Here is a 13827-nt window from a genome sequence, read left to right on the forward strand (position 1 = left end):
AGCATTATACAGCAAAGCCCATGAAAGGTGTTAAGGTGTTTTCTATTGATTCAAAACAATGTGGTTCTTTACTGTAGAGCAGAGTAAACACATCCATCGTGTTTTGTCACACTGTGCAAGAATGGAAAGATTTAGAGAAAAAATGGCAGTTGCTAAGTAACCATTTTAGCGGGTAGAACAGCAGATGGTGGTGATGTGTTCATGAGTGATTCTGCATGTGTGTGTTTGCGTGAGGCAGATAAAGAGAGAGAGGGGAACTAGAGAAAAGTCCCTGATGAGGGGACCAAGAGATCATCTCTGCATTCAGGAAATTACCCTCGCTACACAATGATCAAAAACATCACACAACCTCTGGCATCTATTTGAAGTTCAATGGCATCTTAGATCAAGGCATGCTAGTTAGCATTGCACTATAGATTTGCCCCATTGCTACACTTGTAAATCATTCAGTTGCTTTAGTAATTGTTAACACACACATGTCGCTGATATACAAACAGTTTGAGAACCATTTTGAAACTAATGATCCATACACAGACTTAAATCAAGCAATCAAACAAAACATGGTATTTACAGCAACAATAAGCTTTAAGAAGCCTATGCTGCTATACTTTTAATAATAATGACAATGTTCAAGAAATATCTATTTCAGTTTTTGTATATCCAAAAATGTAATGTTTACAGATTTCAACTGCTTGCACACAAAATCTTTACCTGTCACACATTTTCTGAAACCTGACACTCAAACACCAGAACCACACACTAAATCAGCAAAACCATACACTAATGCTTGGCCTTTGACTCAGTTTTCAATTTCATAAAGCACTTTTTGCAAAAGACAACACACAATTTTCTATGTACGTAACACACACAAATCTAACAAGAATTAGTATTACGGTAAAAGTGTTTGCAAATGTTTGCTTTTGAGATGTGTTTGTGATCTTTTGAGTGTTCTTTAGAGTGGAAGATTATTAAAATGTTTTACATTTTATTTCATTTTATTGTTGTATTTTATTTAAAGAACTGTTCACTCAAAAGTCCTTTGGGGAACCCAACATAGTTTTCTATGACATTGCTTTGAAAAGTTTTGTTGAAACTTTTATTTGTAAAAAAGAAAAATAATAAAAAAAAATAATAATAAATAAAAAAAATAAAGAACCATTCTGGATTCACCAAAGAACCTTTCAATTCTTAAAATAACTATTTTTCCTAGTGTGAATATTTAAATATAAAAAAAAGTGATGAACCTCAGTCTACTTACAGTTTTTACCAATTGCTTACGTTGTCAAAACTAAGTCTCCTTTTTTCAAAACTCTACACACAATTCTCAAAACTATACACACAAAATGCAAAATGCCTCACATCTCCTTCAAAATGCAACACTGCATTCAAAATGCCATAAACACATGTCAGAATGAAGCATTTGCATCAAATGGCAAACACTTCTTCCATAATAATACATTTTTGGATATACCATGTAAACACTGCTGTTCTAAATCTAAAGCTCTTTGGTCTTTCATAGGCTTATATCTACATTTTAATACAATGTTCTACAGTGAAAGTAATCTGCTGAGAGGGGTAACAAGTACACCGGAAACGCCAATGCAATGTAGAAACAGAAAATATTTATTAGGCCAAACATTAATGTTGTATACATTAGCATACAACAAAACTATAAACATGTAAACCAAAAGTATATTCTTTACAGTAGAATACAGTAAATTGTGTGTGGGGTCCCAGTCCAGGAATTGGCGGGGGGGCGTCCCCAGTGCTAAGCTTCATCTCTTCTCTGAGCTGGGTCTGGCCACAATACTTCGTCCACATCACAAGATACGTTTTCTCTTGCTAAACATCGAGGGCAGTATCTCCTAGCATGGCGTATCCAACCTTGGACAGAGGCAACCTCTATGTCCCCACAAGCATCCTCCATTGCCTGGAGAAGCGGCATGCGGGCAAAGGGTTGGCGATCATAGAATTTCTCTATGGGATTTAGAAAAGGTGAATATGGGGGTAGGTACAAAACTACAAATTGTGGATGGGTGGCAAACCAGTTTTGGACCAGAACAGCCCGGTGAAAACTAACATTGTCCCATATAACCACAAATCTAGCAGGTGCCTGATCTGGATTAGGGATGAGCATTGTGTGAACTTCATCCAGAAAAGTGAGTATATGGTCGGTGTTGTATGGACCCAGTGTGCATTGTGATGGAGGACCCCGTTTTGAGTGATGGCAGCACACATGGTTATATTACCCCCACGCTGTCCAGGGACATTGGTAATTGCCCTCTGTCCTATTACATTTCGTCCACGGTGCCTGGTTTTGGTGAGGTTGAAGCCAACCTCATCCACATAAATAAATTTGTGGCAAATTACATGGGCATCCATCTCCAATACTCTCTGTAACAGACAAAATTATATACAGATGAGTAAATATGGTATGTCTGAAGTAGTGTTGCATACATACCTCTACAAAGTCATGTCGCAGATTCTTGACTCTGTCGAGTTTCTCTCAAATGGCACCTTGTAAAGTTGTTTCATCGTCACTTGGTGCCGTTGGATGATGCGTTGTATGGTCGACAGGCTTACAGCATTGATGTTGTTGAATATGGTGTCATTATTCAAGATATGCTCTCTTATCTCTCAAATCCTAATTGCATTGTTGGCCAAAACCATATTTATAATTGCAGTCTCTTGTACATCTGTAAACAAGCGTCCTCGTGCTCGATGATGTCTTTGCCTTTCCACTCTATTCAGAATTCAAACACAGTATGTGTTCAGCATAGGAACTGTAAACCATTAAAAAAAAAAAAAAAAATGTAGTACAGCATGATAACCAACCTCATTCATTCAATGCAGTGCAGTAAATGGATGGCTTAGAGTTACAAATGTTTATGCAATACTATGCAGTCATACGTATTTTAAAGTACATTACTATAATGCTAAAATAGTCATTAGATAGTTGCATACCTGTTCTCATTTCTGAAGGTTCGAATTATGGACGCCACTGTAAATCGACTCAAGTTGGGCTGGACTCTCAGTCCAGCCTCTCTCATGGTCAAACCGTGGTTGATTACATGATCAACAAGTGTTGCCCTAATCTCATCAGAGATGGCTCTCCTTCCTTCTCTTGTTTGCCCTCATCCTCTTCTTCCTCTTCCTCTTCCTTCCTTTCCCTTCCTTCTCCTCCTCCTCCTCCTCCTGGTATTTGTCATCGTTATCCCCTGACTTTTTCTCCTACTCCTCTTGCTCTCTGTTCATTGTTAGCATCCATTGTTCAAAACAGGTAATCTGACCTTTGGCCTATCTATACTACTGTAAAATAAAGCAGTTGGTTAGTGATCAGTTAAGCAATTAGTGTTTGCACATGTGAGGAGTGTGTCTGTGTAGCATTTTGATTGGTTGTGTTTGGAAAAGGAAAGCAAGTCACTTCCTGATAGATAATTGTGTTTTAGGTAGAGAATTGTGTGTAGTGTTTTGAAAAAAAAAAAAAGTGTTTTATGCAATGAAAACTGAGTTAAAGGCTGATAAATAGCTTACAGTTTTGAAGATTTGGCATGTAGTTTTGCACTTTGAGTGAGAGGTTTCAAAAATCGTGTGACATGAACAGATTTTGTGTGTAAGCAGTTGGTAAAAACTGTAAAATGATTATAAGTTATGTAAAGTTTCCATGGATGTTTCAAAATGTTCTTCACACAAATATTGATGCCAATAAAATACCTTTATTTTTGATAGTCTAATAGATAGTTTTCTGTAAATAGTGTTACTTACCAGTAAATAGACTAAGCACATCTGCTGTGGAGATGCAAAGGTGATGTGTCTGCAAAAAGCTCTGCAGGTTTCCATAAAAGTGAAACGCCCACTGCTTACATAGTTCTACCCAATATTGTTCATTATTTTGCAAGTTTGTTCATGAAATAGTTTGGCTAATTTCATTTTGCTTTGAGCTACCAATCAGCATGCAATTCTTTCAGCTCCGTTTAACACGCTTTAACATTTAAATCCATTCAGCAGAATTCCACAGACTTTCCCCCCAAAAGCGGCTCAGAAAATGCAGAAAACGTCAGCAGATTCCGACTAGACCTGGGGCAACAACAGCATTTAACTGCACAGAGCTTTAAACAAATACTTTTTTGACACCATAATTTTATGTTCTTCAACCACTGATCATCCCTAAAGGATCCTTCAAATGTTTTAAATCCTAGTCAAAAATGTTAAAGGATTCCCGCTGGAATGTCTATTATAATCTGAAGCCAGTGGAGCCTATGGGAATTTTCTAATAGGATTCCAGCAAAAAAAAAAAAAAAAAAAAAAAAAACAAGATCTTTTAGAACACCCAGTTCCCAACAGGACCGTTGTGATTCCCAGTAGAATAAATGTCACTGTAAGACATCAGAAGTTCTATGGAAATCTTTTAAAACTATAGCTCCTTGAAAAACTGTAGTGTACTGTAAGTGATACACAACACAGAAGGAGTTTTGATAAAGATTACCTAACATCAAAATGAATCAAACAATGCTGTATTAATTTAAGTATATCTTGAGGGATCTTTGATTATTACGAATGCTTGTTTGGTCCCATTAAGATTAATTCTAAATCACGACAAGGGAATAACCCTCGGGAGGGAATAACGATGTATATATTCTTTTTCTGCTGAAACAGATGTGAAACATTAACGCTGGATGGGGAGCCAGGTTGCTGTGGAGTCTTTCATTAATATTCATACCTCATAGAGGTTGTATTTGACTAATGAGGTGCCATGTGGCCAGAGGAACAATTACAAGGGATGAGAGCGGCCTGGTGGGAAGGTTTATGTGCAACATGGTGCCCGAAGGTCTTGACATCTGCTTACTTTGGGCAATGGCACTTTTGGACATGGACTGGCTTCTGGTCATAACATGAATGGTTGTTGTGTGACCGCCAAGGGGCATACTGCGACATAACAAAACATAACGAGACACAGCGAGTCTGTTTGAGGTGACATGTGCTGTTAATAAAAACATCTGCTCGGTCAGGAGTAGTGGAATGACTGCTATGGACAAATATAAAATCACACACAATTCACAAATGAGCAATGGATTGAATGTATGCTTTCAAAATGAAATAGATACGTTTTACAACAATTTAAATTATACCTACCCACTTGTACGTTATACCTTTGTTTCTTCCATTGAAAACCCAAAAGATATGTCCAAGCTGCTCTTTTTCATTCAGTCGATTTATATGGTGACGGGTGACTGTCAATAGGGCTGAAATGATCATTCAACATTATCGACAACGTTGACAAAAATAAATAAATAAATAAATAAATAATGTCAGCAAATATTTTTGTTGTTGAATAGACATTGATCTCATACGACCTAATGCAAGAACCTGCAATAATGCGGTCTGACCAGTGTGGAATTCAGCCTTCCCAGATGAAATTCAAGAGAAGACAACACAAAGAACTCACAGTTTGAGCATAAATGCAGCCAAACCAGACACTGCTGAGAGCCGAGTTAGGAAGAATATGTAAATATGAGCTGAGTGCTTTCCTCTTACTAATGAAATAAACACACAACAAAAAATGTCAGCTAAGAAAGCATCCGACCATCTGAGTTTGCACCAGCTCTGCAATCGGCACTCCAGTCATATCACGTTTATTTATATAGCACTATATGCAATAGATTGATTTAAAGCAGGCAGCGTTACAGTATTTAACACTTGTTAGGCATGATGCTTCATTCAGTCAGCTACTTTTTCATAAATTAAATGGTGAATGAGTGTCTCTAGAACAGGTACTAGAACAGGTTAATTTTGATTTGCTCATTGTTTCAAATCATTTGAATCTAACTGATTCATTCATTTATCTATTCAGTCATCCATTCTGAAGGATACATCAGTTCAATAGGTTGTGGCCAGTGAGTTTATTGTTGGGTATTATGAATAAATCCTTCCAAAATCGCATATTCTCTGAGCAGGTACTTCTCTTTAACAAGCAATTACTTAGCTTATTATAAAAATATAATGTTCTAAATGTGTATATGTATTACATTTGTTATGTTGTCATTGTCATGTGACCTACCAGTTTCAGCTGCAATGGCATCACTTTAATGTCATTCACAAATCTTCTCCCATAGTCTCATGAGACAGTAAAGTGTCAATCAGATGTGCTTTTCAGTGGTAAAACACTGCCAATATGAATAAATCTATCTTTAATGTGCTTGAGCATTTAAAGACTATGACTACTACAATAAACAGAATGCCACAATATCATGCGTTGATGTGCACAGTAATATAGCTAACTTTAGTTATCTTTATAGTTATTGTTCTTGGTTTGAAGGGGCCTTAAGACAGTGGTTCTCAACCACATTCCTGGAGGACCCCCAACACCGCACGTTTTGCATGTCTCCTTTGTCTGACACACATCTATCTATCCGGTCGCCGTGATTTTTGCCAAGTAAGAAATGTTCCTGGATCAACATCTTTTGTTCGATCCTGGATCAACATTACTGTCCAAAAATATAGACTAAACCCAATCCCTACCCCTAAACCTAACCCTACCCATAATTTATTCCTAAAATCAGTGGGAAATGATTAACAAGGGTGTAGAAGCACCTAACCCTGATCGTAAGCCTAAAACAGATATTTCCTGAAATGTTATCTGTCAATTGGTGAATTAGAATGTTGTTCCAGGATCAACAAGGACCGTGGTGAAATCACGGTCACCCTATACATCCAGGGCAATAGGTACTATCTTAGTCTGACATAGTGATCATTATTCACATGGTGCAAATTCTTTTCACATCAGCAGCCAATGAGCTGCTGCTCAACATTCAAATATCTGGCTGCAGCACACTTCTGAAACCCTCCACCTTCCCCAGCTCCACCTGTATAATATCTGCTACCTGGTGATTTCATGTATGTTATATTCAATATCTGCTACCTGGTGAGTTCATGTATGTTATATTCAGGGGTTAAATGTTTTATGTGAGGAAGCTGTATTTCTTACATGCTCTAAGCAGCATGTCTGTGGATGTATTGCCAATTTTACAGTGTAACTAAAATTGCATTTACAAAAAAAAAAAAAAAAAAAAAAAAAAAAAAAATTCCAATAAGTAAAAATCCAATATAGTAGTATTCACGGGTGTCTTACTTTCTTCATTTTCAAACATTAAACAGTCAAGCTGTTATTTTAGCAGGAAACTGCAGGGAGCCCTTAAAGTTTCTCTTTTGTTGACAACAGACAATTTATAAGCACTTATCATAACAAGTTTGTGAGAATGGTTGTTGCACATTGTGGTCTAAATGCACGTCACACGCGCCTCAAACACAGAGCACATGCTGAGCTTTTGAAAAAGCATTTAATGTGAACGGACCCACTCTGAAACACTGAAAACAGGAAAATAATATATTTATTTAATTAAACTGCAGCCTACGCAATTCGATAATCATATTAATTCATATTGCGATTTCGATTAACCATGCATTTTATAGCATTGCTTAGGTCATATTTATTTGTCTTGTAGTGGGGTAACATTTTGCGCTTTGTCTACATGCTTATTAGCAATGGTTTAGATGAATTTTAGTGACACCTTCATTATTGTGTTTGTTACAAAGCAGATTTTAGTAGTATCAGGTAGGAGGATATATTAACATTATATCAGTTAATTTAATAAGCAGGCAGGAAATATAAAATATACTGTGTTTACATCTTTTTGTGAAATGTTCTGACATGAATAAAAATGATCTTGCCAGCCTTAATATCTGCTTAATTTGAAACTTGGGTTACAACCAAGCCCTAAATAAAACCCACTGCGAGCTTCTGCTGGCCACATCTGTCTTCATTAGTTGCTTCAAAGTTTAATTACACATCAGTGCTTGTGTCAGCACATTGCAGAACACTTGAAATCCTCCTCATGTCATATACTTGATAATGTTACTCCACATATTTGCAATGCACGTTATTAAAATCACCTTTGTCTTTATGCTTGCACTCTGTGCTTTATACCTCTCCATTTGTATGAGACAGCGGGAACAGCTTTTATTGTATTTTTAATCAATGCATTGCTTTAAAAAGGCTTATCCTGACACTAAAGCTAGACATCTATTCGAACGCCTGCAACATATCTACTGTAAAACATATTAAATGGCTTACTGCACAGTAATCATATTTACAGTCCAAATTATGATTAGTTCATTGACTCCTTTTACTATTTATCCTCCACATTTCAGCATATTGAAATGACATGTTTGTTTATGGTTAAAGAAATACTGTTTTAATTAGTTTACACAATTGTCAGAATAAATTTCACGCATCACTTTGACTTTGGCCCTAATCCACATGACTTCACTGGTAGTCTGGAAGCATTTCTTTATTTATTTTATTATTATTATCATTATAGCATTACAAATGTTGTCCCTTCATTTTGGTTCAGTTAACTTTTGATTGCAACTGACTCCCAAGCTCTTGTTCAGGCATGATTAAAGACAGAAAGCCTTTTGACACTTCTCATGTATGAACATCCACACATTTATTATTATTATTGTTATTATTATTATTTTTTATCTGCATATTATACCTAGAAAGATTTTATTAGAGCCTAACATTTTAACGCATTACCAGTTTAAATCATAAATTATTCATTCACCTCAGCCCGCATCAAAAATATCTTTCCATTTCGCTGATGCAAAAGATCAAATTCATTTCTCTGATGTCAAATCAGCGCATTCACAAATATACAGTAGCAGATTAACTCAGTATCTCATCCTAACAGGTGACAGAGATCCAACCGTAAACTAATTGGATGCGCAGTGGTCAATCACATCTGCTTCTATTCAGCCGCTCTGTGTAGTGTGCTAGAATGGGAAGTCTGCACTTGCTACTGCTGCTGCTCAACCATGCAGTCCTCACATCCGATAAGCCTCTGGAGTGTGTGCTAGGTGAGAATGAACCTGAGAACACACACAGCGTGAGGTAAAGAGATTGCTCCTTCCATACACACTGGTGCTGTGAGAAACTAATTTACTGCATAGAGGGGTGGGCAGACAAATAGAACACTGGTTATATTGGTGATGGATTGCACGTTTTTCATTCAATTCAAATCATATTATTTATTACGCCACTAGCATTTATAAAATGAGAAATTTTTAAATGAGTCTAGAAGCAATGTCCTTGAAGATTTCAACTGACAGCTCCAGCAACATCCCCAAACTTCTAATGATCATTTAATTTTTGTTTTCCAACTAGCTCCACATTTATTCCTTCATGTGGATACTCTGCCAGAGGTGCAATCCCAAAAGGCTGAACCAGAACCAAGGGTCTTATGATTTCCACATTACAGAAAACATAAATCCTGTTATTAAAATGGAATATACAATATAACACAGAATAACACACATCTTGGCATGTTTTGAATGAACAGAACAAAAGTAGGGCAGAACAATTAATCAAATTAATTAGTGGACTTATATGTGTAATTATTAATTTGCATAAACAATGTTCACAAACAAACAAACCAATAAATAAATAAATAAACACATTAAAAAAGTAATTTGAGTAAATGAAACCGATTTCTTCTTCTTAATATTATGATTATTATGATTAATATTAGGCCTATTATTATTATTATTATTATTATTATTATTATTATTATTATTATTATTATTATTAAACTTTATTTAATTGTCAAAATTGTATGAATTCAATTGATTGGGCATGCTTTTGATGTTTTATATTTAATAAAATTTCATAAGGCCCTATGTAACGTTGGAGGTGCCTGATACCACAAGCCCTGATTAAGCAGGACATTTAACATTTCAGATGTGAAAATAAACTTTATTGTCCCTGACATTAACAAATGTGCATGTAAACACTATTTAACCAAGTACTTATTTGTATCAGAGGGACTATTTACAATTAGGTGTTAATAGTACTTGCCACACAGCACAGCTACTTGCAGAATATTTTATATTAGATGGCCTGGAGAGAGCACAATATTATAGAGTAAAACACCATATGATTATCCTGATTATATAATTATATAATAGTATTACATGATTATCAGCAGTCTTGTGCTTACAGCCAAAACATAGCTATGCTGCTATACAGAACAACACCACCCTTGTGCATGTGATATTGCTTGAGAATTGTTGGTATATTTTCATAGTGTGGCAGAATTTTATTTTGTATGTTTCAATGTCTACAAATAAGATAAAACCGCATGCAGCTTTATTGTTCTAATAAACAGTGTCTCGTTCACCAGAACTCCTCCAAGACCTTTTTATTCACTTATTTTACAGTGGACGTTCATTGGAATAAAATGCAACAATTATTCAGGCTGCTTTTTCTCTTCTATCAGCTGTCACTTGGAAATACACAATTTGGATTTCGTTATTAAGACGCCACTGGCGAAAAAGTAAGTGACGAGAGAGAGAGAGAGAGAGAGAGAGAGAGAAATCTTCCGTATCTAAACAAATTACTTCATAGCTGTCTGCAGCATTTTCCTGAGTGCTCATTATGGCACATACTGTATAAAGGCTGAAAAACAGCTCTCATGGAACAAAAGGTGTAACTTAAAGCACAGCATTCATCAACACATAATCAGAATGATGGTGTTGTCATCCTCTGAGGCGTGCATTGTGGCACAAGTATGAGGAAAATAATATTTTACATGTCAGTGTCGTACCTCCACTGAGACGGCACAGAAAGCTTAAGAACTGGAGTAAATGCTTGCCCCGGGGGCCCACCTGAATGGGCCCTTTCCCGGAATATTAAATATGGGTTACGGGATGCTGTCAGATGGGCCGCACCGAACTCACAGTACTAAGAGAGACAGTAATTATGACAACCGGCTTGGCGGATACGTTTTTGTCACCACATCCAATCTACAGTTGCTTTAGGCAGCTCATTTAACTCCATTCAGTTAGACAAGAGAGTACAGCGCACAACACCAGCAGTCTTTCCCTATTGTCTTCTGTCACAAGCCGACTGTGCATTATGGGCTTGTATCGAAATTCACACTGACGAATCAACCAAAGCAGTACATGACACAGACAGGTGCACATTAATATGAAAACAAGCTTTAACGATTCACCATAAATTTATGAATGTAATGAGGTTTATTGTGCTGGTCCTAATGATCTGATCTTATCATTCAACACTGCAGCATTTTATTGATAGGGCCCACAAGCACTTAGTGTTTTCTGCATCTTTGCATCTGAAATCAACGGAAAACCACCAAGCTTTACAAATTATGTCGATTTCATTGAACCAAGTTGGCTCACTAATCTCTTTCCCGTTACCGCACAGTGCGTTTTTTTTTTCTTTTCTCTTGCTGCATTTAAAAATAACAGCCCATCCATAAGAAGTGTCCCGGCCACATACTGAGATTCAAAGTCTGCCTGCTTTAAAGAAAACTAGCAATCCAAGCGTGTCAATCCAAGCAAAATTGCTTGCAAGAAGGACGGGAAAAATATGCTCTGACTATCATGCAAACCCATTATTTTTCTTTACATAACAATAAAGACTTCAGTGCTGAAATACTGTCAAAGGGCACTTTGTACAAGAAAATAACTTTTTATAAAGACATTCAAAAACAAAAGCATTATAAGCTGTATGGTACGCTTATATAAAACGTTCATAGCCTTTTTTTTTATCAGTACTGAAACAACAAAGTGTTCAGTTCTGGTAAGTTTAAAAGCATTTTAACATTTCCTTGAATAATTGAGTGCAGCATTAACTATATGGTCTACAAATCATATATAAAAGTTTCCCAGATTTACAGAATATCTAATGTATGGTAACAATGCATGGTGCATTTACCGTTTTCGTGCACTGTTAGTGGTTTGATAGTGTTTTTGCACATGCTGTTGTTGAACTTAATAAAGATTGTCGTAATCGCAGGCATCATGCTTTTGTAGGCTGATTCACTCCACTGTAGGTAAATATTTACTTTATCTAGCATGATTTTGAATGTATCGCTTTACTGTTTTTGCTTTGTGAGTGAACCGCACCAAACAATGTGTGTGAGTGAGCTGTCCAAATGATTCAAATTGAATCGAATTGAATCTGTATCAGACTGGTTTAACCAATGGTTAGGAAAGAATCAACTCGAAAGCATCATTCAATTTGCAAATTGGGCATTGCTGATTTTTATTTAAGCTAGCATATTTTTACAAAAAAAAAAAAAAAAAAAAAAAAAAACAGTTGCCACTGCTCGTAATGTGCCTTTGAATCACAGTGAGACTTTGAGTAACGACGTGATTTTGTTTCTAATAATTGCCTCAAAATCACAGTGTTATTATTTTTCTCATTGTAAAGTTCTCACAGTTTGAGCAGAATCAAACTTCAGTAGAGGAGTTGCTTTTTAAATTAAACAGGCAGCTAAAAACTAGCTGGGTTTGCTTGTTTAAAAACTGGTTATGGTAAAGATTAGGGTCGGAATTAGCATGCCTTCCATACATGATTCTTTAATGTGACTTTAATGCTTACTGATTTTTGTGATAATCTTTCATATGAATAAATACAAATGTAAAATGAGAACAGTATTGTATTAGACTGTCAACAGCTTGTTTATGAGGTGTTTTTTTTTTCTTTTTTTTCACCACACACACACACACACACACACACACACACACACACACACACACACACACACACACACACACACACACACACACACACACACACACACACACACACACACACACACACACATCCTTGCACTCAGTAATGAATAGTTCTGTCATGAGGAACAGGAATTTTGTTAATTGTGATACATTGCAATTACACTATTCCTGCCAATGTGTAATTAATTATATATTTACGCAGAAGAAGGGAGCAGCCCCAGTGCTTTAGAAATAAACGGAGTCAACCGGCCCGTATTAATCTCGATTATCATACTTTAGAACAATGCGCCAGGAATAATTGTATGTAATTATCTGTTGTCTAATGCCTGTGCAGCAACTAATTGAAAATAGGTTAGACAAGGAATAATCATCATTTTCCATCGCTCGCAAATGTTATTTGCTACTGTACTGCACATTCACTTTTTTGTTGTTTAGAAATACATGCATGACTACTGACCCATCTGTAAAGGAAACTGTGATCAAATACGGGTTTCATAGAGGGTTGTAAACCATTTAATTGCTTGCTGCCATGGAATCGATAGAACACATGTAACCCTGACCATCTACAATTAGAAAAATATAAATTCAGCTGATTCACTTGCCAAGAGGAAATATCTACATCTGCTTAGCTTTTTCCACTTTAAACTAAACTTGAGATAATAATTTTCCGACTGATCACTTTTACAATTATTGAGCTGTGTAAGGGCGTTTCTCTCAGCAGAAAAGAACCATTGAAGCAGAATGTTTTATCATGTTGCAAGCCTTGTAATTTGCAATTCACAGCTCTCAGCATTTTGGCCAATTATGCACTACAATAAAGATATTTAAAAGAATAACAGCAAATAATTACATATAAGACTCTGAACATTCTGTCTACATAATGCCATGAGTTTTAGACTTTTGATTTTCTGTTGCAAGAAAACCTGAACAAAACATGAAACCTACTAAGCAAGTACAAAGTGTGATGGACTTAACTTGGAAACTGCAAACAACTTGTATACATTACATATATATACTGTATATATATTATCTGCTACAGGAAAATAGTCAGTAAAAGATATAGCCTAAGTCAGAACAAGCTAAAGGACAAACTAAAAGAGTTTGGTCTTCATATCTTAAAACGAGAGATTCTCTAGAATGGATTCCAGTCAGAAAAAGGATTAAGTTCATTCCCCCTCCCTCAAAATAATCCAAGTTTGCACAGTAACAGTTTGTTGGCTTTGT

General features: G+C 36.1%; 1 long non-coding RNA gene across 1 annotated transcript; it reads right to left on the bottom strand.

The window, feature by feature from the left end:
* Window positions 1–1727: 1727 nt before the first annotated feature.
* LOC122139527 lies at window positions 1728–3147 on the bottom strand. The gene is made up of 3 exons (XR_006156366.1): window positions 2965–3147; window positions 2462–2743; window positions 1728–2394 (listed from the first exon to the last, which is right to left on the bottom strand). It is a non-coding gene; the product is annotated as an uncharacterized LOC122139527 (long non-coding RNA).
* Window positions 3148–13827: the final 10680 nt, after the last annotated feature.

This window comes from Cyprinus carpio, chromosome B14 (genome assembly GCF_018340385.1).
Source record: "Cyprinus carpio isolate SPL01 chromosome B14, ASM1834038v1, whole genome shotgun sequence".
Lineage (NCBI taxonomy): Eukaryota > Metazoa > Chordata > Actinopteri > Cypriniformes > Cyprinidae > Cyprinus > Cyprinus carpio.